The sequence below is a fragment of the Aquarana catesbeiana genome, linkage group LG03 (assembly GCF_042186555.1).
Source record: "Aquarana catesbeiana isolate 2022-GZ linkage group LG03, ASM4218655v1, whole genome shotgun sequence".
In the NCBI taxonomy this organism is placed as follows: Eukaryota; Metazoa; Chordata; class Amphibia; order Anura; family Ranidae; genus Aquarana; species Aquarana catesbeiana.
In genome coordinates this window covers 133579150-133595291 of record NC_133326.1, presented here as the reverse complement: position 1 = coordinate 133595291, position 16142 = coordinate 133579150, and the positions used below count along the sequence as shown (strand labels likewise).

General features: G+C 43.5%; 1 protein-coding gene across 1 annotated transcript in view; it reads left to right on the top strand.

Moving 5' to 3' along the window:
• PAX4 (paired box 4) overlaps nt 1–16142 on the top strand; it is a 97454-nt gene that overhangs the window by 42051 nt on the left and 39261 nt on the right. The gene's annotated exons all lie outside the window — the stretch shown is intronic.

Genomic DNA, 16142 nt, shown 5'->3' with positions numbered 1-16142 from the left:
TAAGTGATTTTCTAGCAAAAAAAAAAATGATTTTAACTTGAAACCAACAAATGTCAGAAAAAGGTTTAGTGTTTAGGTGGTTAAACTTCCCTCATTTTCACACCAAAGTATATTCCTTTGATGTAAAGGACAAATTGTTACAATGTTTCTACTTAAGTTCCACTGCTAAAGAATGTGATTCTTGGCAGACTGCCTGTTTTTTTTTTTTTTCCTTTCTTTTGACGGCTGTCCGCTTTAGCAGAGCAGAGAGAATTTTCCTAATAGAAAGAATCGGGAAATACTTTTTTCAAGATCACGATAACGATTCTGCACAATTAATCGTGCAGCTCTACTAATTTTTTTTTCTTGGAAGAGTGCATGTGATCATCACAGGGCCAATCAGCACTGTCCAGAGAGAGGGACGGGGGTCCTGCATCCCGATAGGACAGCCAGTACAGTTTGAAAACTCCTCCTTCAAGCTTTAACCAGGCACTGATAGAAGTCACAAGACTTCTGAGAAAAGGTATTTAGCAGTTTATATTTAATAAAATATTAAATAAAATAAAATAATAATAAAATTAATAAAATGATTGCATTTCCATGTTCTGGATACTGTGGGAAACCAGATATAGTGAATGCAGGGTCCTGGATTTAGTAACATTTTAGGTAAGAGCGAAAAATGTATATTACAACAGGGTAAACAAAGAAGAAATATACTGTACTGCAGAATAAATAAGAGAAACATACTACAATACTTAAGCAATAGGAGTAATATGCTGCAGCAACAATAATTGTTATAAAACACAACCTCTCTTGAACCCTGTATGCATATGTGTATATATAAATATAAATATATATATATATATAGTATCTCACAAAAGTGAGCGATAACACCAAATTTAACACACCTGCTCCCTATTGCTCCCTATTCTCACCTGAGACCCTGTAACACTAATTATGCCAAATTTTGATGTTTTCACTTAGGGTGTACTCACTCTTGTTGCCAGCGGTTTTGACATTAGAGGCTGTGTTGAGTTATTTTAAAGGAACAGCAAACTTACACTGTTATACAAGCTGTACGCTCACTACTTTACATTGTAGCAAAGTGTCATTTTTTCTGTGTTGTCACATGAAAAGATATAATAAAATATTTACAAAAATGTGAGGGGTGTACACAGCTCGTCGTTGGGGCTCTACCATTATGGTGGAGTGCTCATGGTAAAGTCCCTTTAAGAACTGGTGCAGGCACTGCCACTGTATTACTTACGGAAAACTCTGTCCCTCTTTTAGCAACGTGTAATGCAAGGTTGGCCATTGGCCTCTCACCACTCTGTGTCAGCAGGGGGATCTTCTTCTGCTCACTGGCAAAGTGCTCAGCATCCAGCTCCTCAATCAGGCAGCAGGCTCAAACAGCATTCATGTCATCCTCCGATGCTTCAGAATGGCTGCCTCTGTGTCCCTCTTTCAGTCAGATGCAGCAGTCCCCTTGCAGCTTCAGCTTTCTTGCCAAGATGTCTATCCTATCTTCCCTCACTGGGAAAGATGCAGCCTCTCCTCCTCTCCACCACAGAGTCTTTGGGATTATGGTTAAGACTCTTTGGGGATTACATCTCACACAGTCCTTCACAATTCCCAGGTTCTCCAGCAGTTCACATCGTCAGTGCACCCCCTAGTGGATGGAGGGTGGCTTAACACTGGCTGCTCTATGTTCTGCAATAGGAATCTCTCTTGCATTCATGCCTGTGTAAATTGCCCAACTGCAGCACAGACACAGACTCCTTTTCCTGCCAGAGCTGCAGACCAAGCTATATACATAATCAGTACTGTAGTGACACAGATCTTGGAGAGTGCTGGCATGTTTGCTCAAAGGCAGGTATATACAGTTGTGCTCAAAACTTTGCATGCCCTTATTTGGATATTAAGCTGACTCCCTCTTACTCCTCTCTTTTTTATGCCAGCTACTATCCTCTGTTACGTACCATCATAGCGCTCATGACATCTTGGCGGTTTTCCACCTTGTCTTGGATTGGCCACATCCATGCCATCAAGATGACGGTCCTTCCGAAGAACTTATACTTCTTCTGGACCCTACTGGTTCGGATCCCCACATTCTTCTTGCGTCTTCTCCAGAAAAGGCTTCTCTTCTTTATTTGGGCTAACAAGCGTCCCAGGGTCTCCCGCTTTACCCTGTATGCCCACAGGCTGAGAGGTAGGCTTGGAGTCCCAAATATCGTCAAATATTACCAGGCTGCGCAAATCTCCCAGCTTCCAATGTTCCAGGCAACCTCCGATATTCCACTCTGGGTTCTCCTGGAAATCCCCAACTGTGCAACGGTCCCCATCTATGCCCTCTTATGGCTTCCCCCTTAACTGCATACCCCCTCACTCAGCCTCCTAATGGCCCATATCTTGAAGCTTTGGGACACTGTTCAGTACTCCGGTGGGCTCATGTCCCTGTTCCTTCAGCTCCTCCCCCTCCTAAATAACCCTATGTTTCCCCCCTAGCTTAGAACAACCTCATGTTTTTTCCTGGTGGCCAGCCCATGGAGTCACTCAGGTCCGACATTTTCTTGGAACCTGCACCTTCCCCTCATGGACTTCAATCCAAGGGACTCATGATGCTCCCCCAGTGGAATTCTTCCGCTGTCTCCAATTGCGACACTGGATATCCTCTCTCAGACGCAATGACCCTTTTTCGTACCAGAAAACGGCCTTTGAGCAAACATGCCAACACTTTCCAGGATCTCCTGGTACCATATATTTGATTTACTCCTACTTCAACTCGAGTGGGACTCCAACCTCCTTATCTTAAGTCCCCAAATGGGAGCGGGACTTATCCCCCATTGATTTGGCCGATTGGAGCAAAGCCTGGTCTAATATTGCGAAATGCTCCTTTAACACGGCTACCCTGGAGGCAGCCTATAAGGTACTCTTCCGCTGGTACTGGGTTCCAACCCGCATTGCCAAATTAAACCCATCATACAGTGATAGATGCTTCAGGGACTGTGGTCAGTGTGGAGATGAACGTCATATCTGGTGGTCCTGCCCCCGCTTAGTGGGATTCTGGTCAAGGGTATTTGGCCTTCTGTTTACTCTCTTCCATGTGTCTACCCACAAAGATGCCAAGTTGGCCTTACTCCATTGCCCGATCCCGGCCTTTTTTCCTATGAGCAGAAATTGGCCACCTATTTGTTTATCGCCATGAAGCGTGCAATAGCAAGGGCCTGGAAGAGGCCGTCTGTCTCGTTTGCGGAGATGAAGAGCATCTTAATGATTCTCATGATTAATGAGAAGATGTCTGGTACTGTCCACGACTCCCATGCCAAATTCCTCCAGGCATGGGGCCCGTGGTGGTCCTACGCTCCTCCTACTTTGCATCCGACCAGCATAGGCCTCTCTAACTGACCTCCTCTGCCCCCCTCTAATCCACACCCCAACCCCTGAGCATTAAAGCTCAATCACCCGATGTTGACCCCCAGCCTTGGCCGGAGGCTTATTGGCGTTTGACAGTTCATTCTACTAAACATGTTCTCAACGTGTGAAAGATTTCACTCCCGCTCTTATGGTACAAATGAAAATTAAATGTAAAATATGTGAAGGGCTGCAGCCTCTATCAATAAATTTACCCTAAGGTAAATCTAGAAAAAATGTGAAAAAAGGGGAAGGATAGATATGGCGCTGCTTTTATTAAGAGGTAATTTGCAACCTCTAAATACTTGAGGGGAGTGTATACCACGGGTGCATATAGTGCAAAAAGTGAAAAAAAAGTGCAAAAAGTAAGAAATGTAAAGGATATCCTACTGTGTAAACTTCCTGATCGCTTATTTATAATGCATACTGTTAGAAGCTATGTGCATTCAAACAAAAATAAAATGAGAAATAAAAATGAAAAAACAAATAGAAAAGCGCTGACTTTTCCTGTGTGAAATCCACAATCCTGTGCAAAATCTGCAATTCAAAGTAACATTTCTGTGCCAAAAAATACAACATATATGACTGGTATATAGTATTCCTGTGAAACTGGGCTCAGAAACATGCATATACTGTCCTTAAACCCTGGTGTATAAAAAAAGTCCAATGATAAAGTGACAATGTGCTCCTTCAAATTGTTCTGTGCTTCTTAGAAAACCGTGCCCCATAAGAAATGCACTCACTGCTATTATTCACCCCACAAGGAGGTATTTCACTTTCACAGTATGAGCCACTGTGCAGCCTGTGGAGTAGGAAAACTTCCTGTCCTGTGTTCTCCAAGTCTGTGATCACAGACAAGGAGGCACTTGGAGGATACAGGACAGTTTCCGTACAGCCACGCCCCTTATCTTAATATCATGGAGCCACTCTGGGGAGGGCTCAAATGTGCGGTTCATGCAACATGACCAAAGAGTTTGCATGACCTTTAGGCATTCTACAAGAATTCATAGACAACTACAGTAAAACCTTGGTTTGAGAGTAACTTGGTTTGAGAGTGTTTTGCAAGACAAGCAATATTTTTTCATAAATTCTGACTTGATATACAAGCGATGTTTTGATATACAAGTAGCATCAAGTCACAACTGTGTATAAAAGAGAAGACAGGCGCCTATAAGTGTGGCAATATGGTTACATTTAATGGAGGTACAACATTTAGCAACTCGCATCCTCCCAACTCATCATCCTTCGCAATGCTATCGGCATCATAGCTTCCACGCTACTCTCCACGAGCTCTTCAAGCCTCGCTTTCAGATCGCTCTACTGCAGGGTAGTCTTCCCGGTCACAATTGCAGACTAATGCCCCGTACACACGGTCGGATTTTCCGATGGACAATGTCCGATCGGAGCGTGTTGTCGGAAATTCCGACCGTGTGTGGGCGCCATCGGACATTTTCCATCGGATTTTCCGACACACAAAGTTGGACAGCAGGAGATAAAATTTTCAGACAACAAAATCCGATCGCGTCAATTCCGACCGTGTGTGGCCTGTTCCGACGCACAAAGTGCCACGCATGCTCAGAAGAAATTCCGCCACCGGACAGCTCGTTCTGGTAAACTTAGCGTTCGCAATGGATACAGCACTTTCGTCACGCTGCAATGTAAAAAATGGTTTAATACAGCGCACTCTCTTCTTCTTTATAATGTGACAAGAATTAAACGTTTTGCTGCTCATATTCACACACACTTCTCACAAACTTTTATTTGTGTTTTTTTAGTGGGATTCCCTCAATATATTGTTATTAGTTGTCACATCTGACAGTTTTATATTTTTTATGTTTTTTTTTTTTTTTTGTTTTTAAGCCTTTTTTTTTCTTTAATGTTTGGATTTTTTCCAAGGCTGATCTTTGTTCAATGTTATTTTTATTTTTACTCCAGAATATTTTTGTGTGTGTTTTGTGTGGCAAGTTACCCCAACACCATTGATATCTTTTAATATTTAATCTCAAGGAGATTGTTTGTTGATGGTGTCCCTTGTTCATTTCACATTGTATATTAGAAATGTACCTGAATCCTCACAAAAAAACTGTCATTTTTGAAGTAAAACACATAGGAGAGTATAATTCAAAACAAAAATCCTTTATTAAGGGATCAGAACCAAACAAAGAGGAAGGCAACACTGGATCAACAGGAGAAATTAGTGAAGCCTGGGAGCCCCACGGCAGACATCAATTCTTCAACATCAAAATTGGTGGCCTGAGGAGTCCATATGTAAGGGAGGGCAGTCTGGTCTGGGATTCGCAGAGATCTGGATAGCAGCAGATGACATCTGTGTCCCCAGGCTGTGGTACCACAAGAGGCTGCATTTTTTGGCCGACCAGACTGGACCCAGGGCAATCACTGTCTGGTCTTCCTTTCACACTTCCTTCCGGGCTGTGGCTGTGCAGTTGGAGATGTGGCAGGAGGAGGAGTAGGACCTGGAGGAGGAGGAGGACTGGGGGGACCTGGAGGAGGACTGGGAGGACCTGGGGGAGGACTGGGAGGACCTGGAGGAGAGGGAGGAGGAGGAGGAGGACCATCCCAAAGCTGTGTGTGAGGTGTAATTTGGCCCCTCATACCTTTCTCCAGAGCCTCTGATATGAGGGCCTGACACATGGCTTTTTGGCCCTCCTCCATCCTCTGCATTTTATATGCTATGAATGCAGCAAAGTTCTCCTGCATGGTGTGGGGTGCTCCCAGGACCTCTGTAGCCCTCCAAAAGAATCTGATAGCCGCCTCCTCTAGGGCACTCGTCCTACTGCCACTTTCTCTTTTCAGGGGGGGTGGAGGGACCTGCAGATCAGCCAGCCGGCTCGGCCCGGCCACCTCCTGGCTGAGACTTCCCTGTGTATGAAAAAGGGACATAGTTGTAATGTTTTGCATCATTAATCACAATCCTAAATTAGTACTCCAAACTAACATCTAGTTAACATCATTGATTGGACAAGCAGAAATATTTAGAGGAATGCTATACCTGGCTCAATCTGGGCTCCTCCACATGCGGCCTGGAAGGCCCAGGTTGGGCATCAGAAGCCTCAGCCAGGGGGGAAGGAAGCGTGGAAGGAAGACTGGAGAGGGATGGCCTGGGTTCAGTCTGGCCTGCCAGAAAGTGCAGCCTGTCGTAGTACAACATCCTGGGGACATAGATGTCATCTGCTGCTCCGGATCTCTGTGAATCCAGGACTTTCTTGCGCTCCCTCAGATATGTGCTCCTCAGGCCACCAATGAAAATCTTTAAATAAGTGATGTCTGCCGTGGGGATCACCTGCTTCACAATTTCACACAATTGCTCCAGTGCTGCCTTCCTCTTTGCTTGGTTCTTGAAATGGGGGTGGGTAATCTCCCACAGACAGGGCAGCTCACTTAGCATATCAATGAATAGTGACATGAAGTCAGTATCTCTCATTAAGATATCCATGTTCACTGCAAGACACAACACAAGACAAAGCCTAATGTCAGACAAAACTCTCCTAATCTTGTTACAATATAGGCCTCAATCTAGAAGCAGTATAGGCACAAGTTTGTCTCTTACCTTCGTTCTTACGATCGGCGCGTCCAATGCTCCTTCCTCCGCTCACAGATCGTACGTAATACACACGCGTGTTACGCTTTATACACACTGCGCATGCGTGTAACTCCGCCCGCCCCTGATGTTCTTTCTAGTGTATTCCCCGCCCCTTTTCGTTCGGCGCAGTGGGTGAAGAGCATGATGGCAGAGTTACAGCAGGTGCATGCTAATTATAGCAACGAGGAGGAGGAGGAGGAAAGCCCGGATCCAGGCACGTCCCGATCCAGAAGGAGACGTTTTAAGGCCACAAATATGTCGTTTGGGGAGATGTTGGAGATGGTACACATCATGAGGAAGTCCGACTATGACGGAAAATATGGGCCTTACCCCAACCCCAACATCCGAAAGGCAAAAATCATTGGTAAAGTGGTCAGGAGTCTAGAGCGGAATTTCGGGGTACGAAGGTCTAAAGATCAGCTCAGGAAGCGGTGGTCGGACCTGAAGTTGAGAGAGCTAGAGCAGTACCGAAAGATCCGGAGAGTGCTGCAAAAAAGTAAGTAGTTGTGCTGTGTTCCTATTCTTTCTGTCTTTATTACGTTCGTTCTGCTCCATATGCTTTTATTAATTGTAACGTTTAAAAGGGCAACTTTAATGTTCATGGGCCCATTATTCGTTCGTATCAAACATTTTTATTTCGGCCTCTAGAACACCATTGTTTAGGCCATATGCATTTTCACACATTTTTTGGGGCCTACTTGGATGCCAAAGATTTGTTTGTGTAGATGGGTTTGTTACTAGAATGAAATGACAACTAGATTGTGTGTAAAGAGAGGACACTGAGCAGCTGTTTTCACATCTGGACACTGGAGCACTAGTGTGGGACCCCAGAACACCATTTTTATTAGGGGGGCACACAGGTGCTCCAGTGTATACTATAGGGGGGGCTACATCTGTGAAGCTTGTACCAAACATGTAAAGTATTGCAGCTTGACAAAGGGCAATAAAAAAAAATATACATCTTGGAACTCGGCTAAAATAGACAATTGTACCCCACTTCCAAGCAATGTTTCCTATTTCTAGTTCTGCCATCAAATATCTGTGTGCTAATTATACCATTTTTGTTTTACATAGGGGAGAAAAGACTCGGAGGACAGCCCTCATCCGAGGAGACCACAGACCCCCCACCTATGGAAGAAGGTGAAATACCCCCAAACGAAGAAGAAGAGCAGGAGGAAGAAGAAGACGTGGTGGAGATTCGCACCACAACAGGTGAGTGTCTGCGACCACAGACTCAGGTAAACGAGATGGATGGTGGCAGATTTTTGAGACCTTTTTTTTGTTCTTTATCTCTTTTTAGGTGATCGTGATGTGAGGGATCATGAACGCTTTACTTCAGAAAGTGCCCAGATACTTATCGGGGAGATCATGGGGTGTAATCTCCAATTGCAAAACATCCAGAAACAAATCAGTGATGTTATTAAAAAAAATAATAACATCATTGATGTTTTGGGGCGAATTTAAACCCCACAAAATCACCTGTTTTTATTAATGTGGTCCAATCTTCCAAAAATTTTTAAAATGTTTAGAAAAGCCAAATTTGGAGGATGCACACAGTGTGCCAACATGTGCTATCTGCCATCACGGGAGATCAATGGACGTGTTTTGGGGGTGCAACACCTTCCTCAATTATAAAGTCGCATTGAGGAAAGGCTTTCTCCCCCAAAACACGTCCCTTGATCCCCCCTGATGGCAGATAGCACATGTTGCCATTCGTAAATTGGTGTGCATCTTCCAAATTTGGCTTTTCCAGGGGTGATTTCCCCCCATCTGAACGCTAGATCAAACCCAGCTCCTAAATACTGATGTCTGATATAGCCTTCAGGTTTTACCTAATGTGAACTTTGTAAGTTCAAGTTTTTTGGCTTTCTTGTTGGTTTTACACAGGCCTGTTTTATCTGAAATGGATATTTAGATTTTTCATAATGCTACTGCAAACATTGTTATACAACAAACATGTTGGTTTGTTTTAAAAACCTTTGGTAAATGCGCATGTGATTGTGCAGGTATAAAAAAGTGCCTTACTCAAGAATGTGTGGATTATTGTCTCAACACTACAACACTTTTGGGGTGATGTAATTGTTGTTTTATGCACAAATGGGGGTTATTTCCTAAGGGCAAATCCTCTTTGCACTACAAGTGCAGGTTCAGTGCAGTTGCAAGTGCACTTGTAGTGAAATGTGTTTTTGCATTTAGGAAGTACCAGCCAACACTGTTTTTTATAAGGTTACCCAATCACGACATTTTCTGCACTCAACACATTTCTGTCAGGGTCAGCTAAAACAAACACAAGCAGTAAATGTCCACCAAGAATTTCTTTTGGTTGTTTTTTATTTGAAAAAGGTGTCACAGATTGTCTGGCATATTGATAGCCCCCCTACCCGCAAAGAACTCCAGGTATCGTAACCGGACATCACGGGCATTCAGGGAGGGCAAGCCAGGACGGCCGCTTTCAAGTGCCGTCATTGTTGATGTATTTGGGATTCCGGCCTCAGGCCCAACTGAGCCAGCATAGTTGGCTGAATGTTTTTGTAGAAAATTATGGAGAACACAGCAGGCAAGTATTATATGGTTCAGTTTATACTCCGCCATATGGATGGGTGTCATAAATAATCGGAACCGGCTGGCCAGGATTCCAAATGTGTTCTCCACCACTCTTCGGGCTCTGGCCAGCCAGTAATTAAAAACCCTCTGTTCCGGGGTGAGGGTCCTCATCGGGAATGGCCGCATCAGGTGGTCCCCCAGCGCAAATGCTTCATCAGCAACGAACACAAATGGGAGACCTTCAACATTGTCCTCTGGAGGTGGCAAGTCCAAGCTGCCATTCTGGAGACGCCTGCAGAACTCCGTCTGGGCGATGACTCCACCATCGGACATCCGGCCATTCTTCCCCACGTCCACATACAAGAAGTCGTAATTAGCCGACACCACCGCCAACATCACTATACTATTAAACCCCTTGTAATTATAATAGTACGACCCCGAGTTGGGTGGTGGGACGATGTGGACGTGTTTCCCATCAATTGCCCCTCCGCAGTTAGGAAAGTCCCACCGCTGGGCAAAGTGGGAGGCCATAGTCTGCCATTCCTGTGGCGTGGAAGGAAACTGTTGAGGAAAAAACAATAAACATTACTATTTTTTCACAGAAACCTGGCAAGCAGATTAGACACAAACATTATGGGTCAACCTCCAGATAGCATTTATTAAGGGGAATTTAACAACAACAAAGTATAAGGTACACCTATCATATTCCCCCTCCCCCCCTCATGGGCCATTTCTAACATTATGGGGGGGGGAACTCTTGGACAGGTAACCCTCTTCACTTCATTGAGAGATGAATGCCTAAATACAGGGTATTACTTGGAACAGCCCCTCCTTAGTTACACTATTGGCAGCCCACTGGACAGGTAAGAAGTGTCATAATACAAAGATATAAATACACACTGTACACATTTGAGCACATTTGGACATTCTGCTATTACCTATCAAGATCATAATAGGATACAAGAACTTTAAACAGTACCATTGGAAAGTATACAGGCAGGCCCGTGCACTACATGCTTTGGGGAATAATCCATAAATCTGAGCACTAAAGAGATGGGTATAGTGTGTATGGGTTTGGCAAAGTCAGCAGATAGATGATTGAAGATAGAGAATTGGGATCAGCTGACTTAGCAGTTGGGGGAGGGAGGGTTACAAAAAATTTGGGGACACCACAAAAAAAAGCCTCTGCCACTCTGCCTGAATTTAAATCAAAAATAACATTTCAAAACATTTTAGGGGGTGTTTGGGGTAAAGCACTACTATGGAGCTGATAAAATACATTGTTAAGTAACTACATGAGGTGAATATAGGGCAGGAGACACCATGCTGGGGAGGTTATTGAAGGGCAAATATGTATGAAGGACCTAAAATAATAATTACATAAAAATCCAGCATGCATGAGGACAAAGGGGACATTCACAGCATATTACAATCATGGTAATTAGGGAATGAGGAAAGAAATACAATATATTATCAATCATTCAATACAATAAAATGTGATATTAAAGGATAAAAATCTTACCTTCATATACTCCTTCTGCAGGACCTGGATGATGGCAGAACAGGTCTCTGGGATAATGATCCCCAGAGCCTGGGGGGAGATGCCTGTCGAGAACTTCAAGTCCTGCAGGCTTCTCCCTGTGGCCAAATACCGCAAGGTAGCGACCAACCTCTGCTCCGGAGTGATGGCTTGCCTCATGCAGGTATCCTGCCTGCTAATATAGGGGGTCAGCGAAGCCAACAAACGGTGAAATACGGGGTCCGTCATCCTGAGAAAGTTCCTGAAATCATCAGGATTATTCTCACGGATCTCACGGAGCAAAGGCATATGACAGAACTGGTCACGCTGAAGCAACCAATTCTTGGTCCATGAACTCCTCCCCACCCTGTTCATGGACTGGACTTGTGTCAAGGTCAGGACCCCAACACCAAGCCCCCGCACAGCACGAACTCTACGAGGAGTACGCATATGAAACATGGCTAGAAAACGGTCGGCTGCTCAGAACGAAGTAACAGAACGCACTGAAGAACAGCAAGGCCTGTGAAGAGCGACCTGAAAAACAGCAACGAGCGGACAAGATCGCACAGAAAACTCCAATACGAACTGACTGCACGCACTGAAGAGCAGATACAAACCCACAAGCACAAACTGAACGGCAGAAAACGATCTGAAAGCCACGAGTCTGAAAAAGCGCGAATCGTCTCTCACCAAACTTTTACTAACACGAGATTAGCAAAAGGAGCCCAAAGGGTGCCGTGCTTGGTTCTGAACTGGCCTTTTCTAGTCTCGTCGTACGTGCTTGACGTCACCGCGTTCTTGGCGATCGGAAATTCCGACAACTTTGTGCGACCGTGTGTAGGCAAAACAAGTTTGAGCCAACATCCGTCGGAAAAAATCCGAGGATTTTGTTGTCGGAATGTCCGAACAAAGTCCGACCGTGTGTACGGGGCATAACAGCGGTGAGAGCCGGCAGTGCGGAGGATGGTCTATGTGGACAGCTTTACCCCAGATGCGTGCATACTTAGATGTGCCTCTTTTAATCGTCATCCATGTGAGTTGCTAAATGTTGTACCTTTATTAAATGTAACCATATTGCTACACTTAAAGGTGGCTCTCTTCTCTTTTATACTCTGTAGCTACTGCTGGATTTTGCTTCTAATCCCCTTGTGGAGGCTGCCATTTGTGGATAGACATTTTATGGTTACATAACCTATCACATTGCTATAATCTTTTTATATGGACTATAAACTGAAAGACCTATGAATACATGGTTGTGGAACGAATCATCTGAGTTTCCATTATTTCTTATGGGGAAATTTGCTTTGATATACAAGTGCTTTGGATTACAAGCATGTTTCTGGAACGAATTATGCTCGCAATCCAAGGTTTTATGGTGTATTACAAAAGACTGCACAATGTCATTGATGCTAAAGGTGGCAATACACATTATTAAGAACTAAAGGAATGCAGACTTTTGGATAGGGGTCATTTCATTTGTTTACTTGTTGCAATGTTTTGCTTTATGATTATACTATTCTGTTATGACCTACAGTTGAATATGAATCCCCAAGAAATAATAGAAATTTATATTGTCTGCTCACTGTTTTCTTTTAAAAATAGTATATACTGTATACTACCAATTCTCCAAGAGTATGCAAACTTTTGAGCACATCAAGATACAATCAGTACAATACCGACCCTACCCTAAATGTTCCTTCAGAGACAGAATCAGTTCTCGAGAGACACAATCACAAATGTGTGCAGAGAGAAAGATTGTTTTGATGTAGCACCTTTAGTTCTGCTGTGATTTTAGAATGGTGATTGAGAAGCAGGTAGTGTTTAAATGCTTCCTGCCTGGCCTATATTCAAATGACAGCTAAGCAGGAGCTTTCCCATCCTGGGTGGACATCATTATGTGATGTCCTCACAGTCACACCCTGCAGCTTGATCTGTCATCCACTGTGTTGACACTTTTTTTAGTTTCTGTTATAAAATTTGGCAAACAAATAATCTTTCTTCATAAATTTAGGCCAAAATGTAGTCTACAGTTCTTTCGTAAAAATAACCCAAATCAGTGTATATTATTTACTCTGTGTGAAAGTTAGAGAGTCTACAAACTATGGTATATATACAGTATCTCACAAAAGTGAGTACATCCCTTACATTTTGTATATATTTTCACGTGACAACACTGAAGAAATGACACTTTTCTACAATCTAAAGTAGTGAGTGTACATCTTGTATAACAGTGTAAATTTGCTGTCCCCTCAAAATAACTCAATACACAGCCATTAATGTCTAATCCGCTCGCAACAAAAGTGAGTACACCCCTAAGTGAAAATGTCCAAATTGGACCCAATTAGCCATTTTCCTTCCCTGGTGTGATGTGACTCGTTGGTGTTAGAAGGTCTCAGGTGTGAATAGGGAGCAGGTGTGTTAAAGTTGGTGGCCAAGACCATACAGTGTTTTAACAGGACAGGTTTCACTCAGAACAGGCCTCGCCATGGTCAACCAAAGAAGCTGAGCTCAGCGTCATATCCAGAGGTTGTCTTTGGAAAATAGACATATGAGTGCTGACTGCATTGCTGCAGAGGTTGAAGGGGTGGGAAGGGGTGGGGGGGTCAGCCTGTCAGTGCTCAGACCATACGCTGCACACTGCATCAAATTGGTCTGCATGGCTGTTGTCCCAGAAGGAAGCCTCTTCTAAAGATGATGAACAGGAAAGCCCGCAAACAGTTTGCTGAAGACAAGCAGACTAAGGATGTGGATTACTGGAACCATGTCCTGTGGTCTGACGACACCTAGATAAACGTATTTGGTTCAGATGGTGTCAAGCGTGTGTGGTGGCAACCAAGTGAGGAGTACAAAGACAAGTGTGTCTTGCCTACAGTCAACATGGTGGTGGCAGTGTCATGATCTGGGGCTGCATGAGTGCTGCCGGAACTTGGGAGCTACAGTTCATTGAGGGAACCATGTATGCCAACATGTACTATGACATACCGAAGCAGAGCATGATCTCCTCCCTTCAGAGACTGGGCCGCAGGGCAGTATTCCAACATAATAACGACCCCAAAGACACCTCAAAGACGACCGCTGACTTGCTAAAGAAGCTGAGGTAAAGGTGATGGACTGGCCAAGCATGTCTCCAGACCTAAACCCTATTGAACATCTGTGGGGCATCCTCAAACAGAAGATGGAGGAGCGCAAGGTCTCTAACATCCACCAGCTCCGTGATGCCATCATGGATGATTGGAAGAGGACTCCAGTGGCAACCTGTGAAGCTTTGGTGAATTCCATGCCCAAGAGGGTGAAGGTAGTGCTGGAAAATAATGGTGGCCACACAAGATATTGACACTTTGGGCCCAATTTGGACATTTTTACTTAGGGGTGTACTCACTTTTGTTGTCAGCAGTTTAGACATTAATGGCTGTGTGTTGAGTTATTTTGAGGGGGCAGCAAATTTACACTGTTATACAAGCTGTACACTCACTACTTTACATTGTAGCAAAGTGTAATTTCTTCAGTGTTGTCACATGAAAAGATAGAATAAAATATTTACAAAAATGTGAGGGGTGTACTCACTTTTGTGAGATACTGTATATATATTTGAAATTTGATCAATCCTGAAGTACTAATGGCCTATCTCATTTCTTGAGGGCCTAAAATGCCAGGACAGTACAAATACCCCCCAAATGACCCCTTTTTGGAAAGTAGACAGCCCAAGGTATTTAGGAGGAGGCATGGTAAGTTGCTTGAAGTTTTTTTTCTTTGGAAAATTAAGAAATTAAATAAAAAAAATTGTTTTCAATTTTTTTTTACATACTGTCACCAGAGCAGCACAGCATCATCATATGACTGGTGGTGGTGATCATGACTACTGACTGGTGACAGTATGTAAAAAGAAAAAAAAAATCTTTTTTTGTTCACTTTTTTAAACATTTTTTTTTCTCTTCATTCTATTTTTTTTTTTTACATCTTGTCATAGGAATAGTTCAGTGTCATCATATGACTGCTGTGGCGGTGATCAGGACTACTGACTGGTGACAGTATGTAAAAAGAAAAAAAAAATCTTTTTTTAAACATTTTTTTCTTTTTATACTATTTTTTTTACATCCCTTTCATTCACGGCAGCTTGCTTACTATTGTGATCTGTGATTGGCTACAGCTAATCACATGGTACAGGGTGCTGTGATTGGCCCAGGTGCCATGTGATAGCTATGGGCCAATAAAAGCCTCACAATAGTAAGCAAAAATTACATTGGAAAAAAGGGGGGATTGAATCGCGCTAGAAAGGATTAGCGATCATACACATCATCGCAAAACCAAATAATTAAAAAATGAGTGAAAGGGTCCCCATTAGTGCATTAAACATAAAATTCAAAACACATTAACACATTGATGATCACTCAAAAATGATAAACCAAAAATATGATATAAAAGTCCATATACAAAAATGTGAATCACCCAAGTGGTATAAAATATATATAAAACTCAAAAAAGTTCCACAAAACATAGATTCTTGCTGTGAGAAGGAAAAAGTGCTTGTTCCACCACCGTAAATGACACTGGCCGCTTCCCAGAAACTCATGATCCCCCGTTACAGAGGATCAGAGAGGGCTGTTTGTCAATACTGATTCAAACCACGACCAATGGACCAGAAGCCTTACACCGAGATGAAACATCAGAGACCTTGGTATCATACTAGGGATGTTCACACTGACAGGTACTCAGACCTCAGCCCACAGCATTACGGATATGGCATGAAAGAAAAGAAGGCTCCATATAGTGTAAAATTGTTGGCTTTATTAAAATAAGTAAAGGAATTAAACTCACATGTTAGTAGACAATAGTAGGCGTTTTGTGTAGTCTGGAGCTCCGGCCGAAAGCTCAAAGACAGCCCGTCCTACTGGAGATAACAGCAGCAATGGGAGGTGACGAGAACACGTCGCTCTGCCCTACGCGGCGTTTCGTGATAGAGTCACGTCATCCAGGGGCACATTATAATCTTTTGATCATAGAGATCACATGATACCCTGGCTGCGCACAGTGGCCAGATACCGATCACCGTGTGAACACAGCGGTCACAAGTTTTCACTGCTGCGTGCC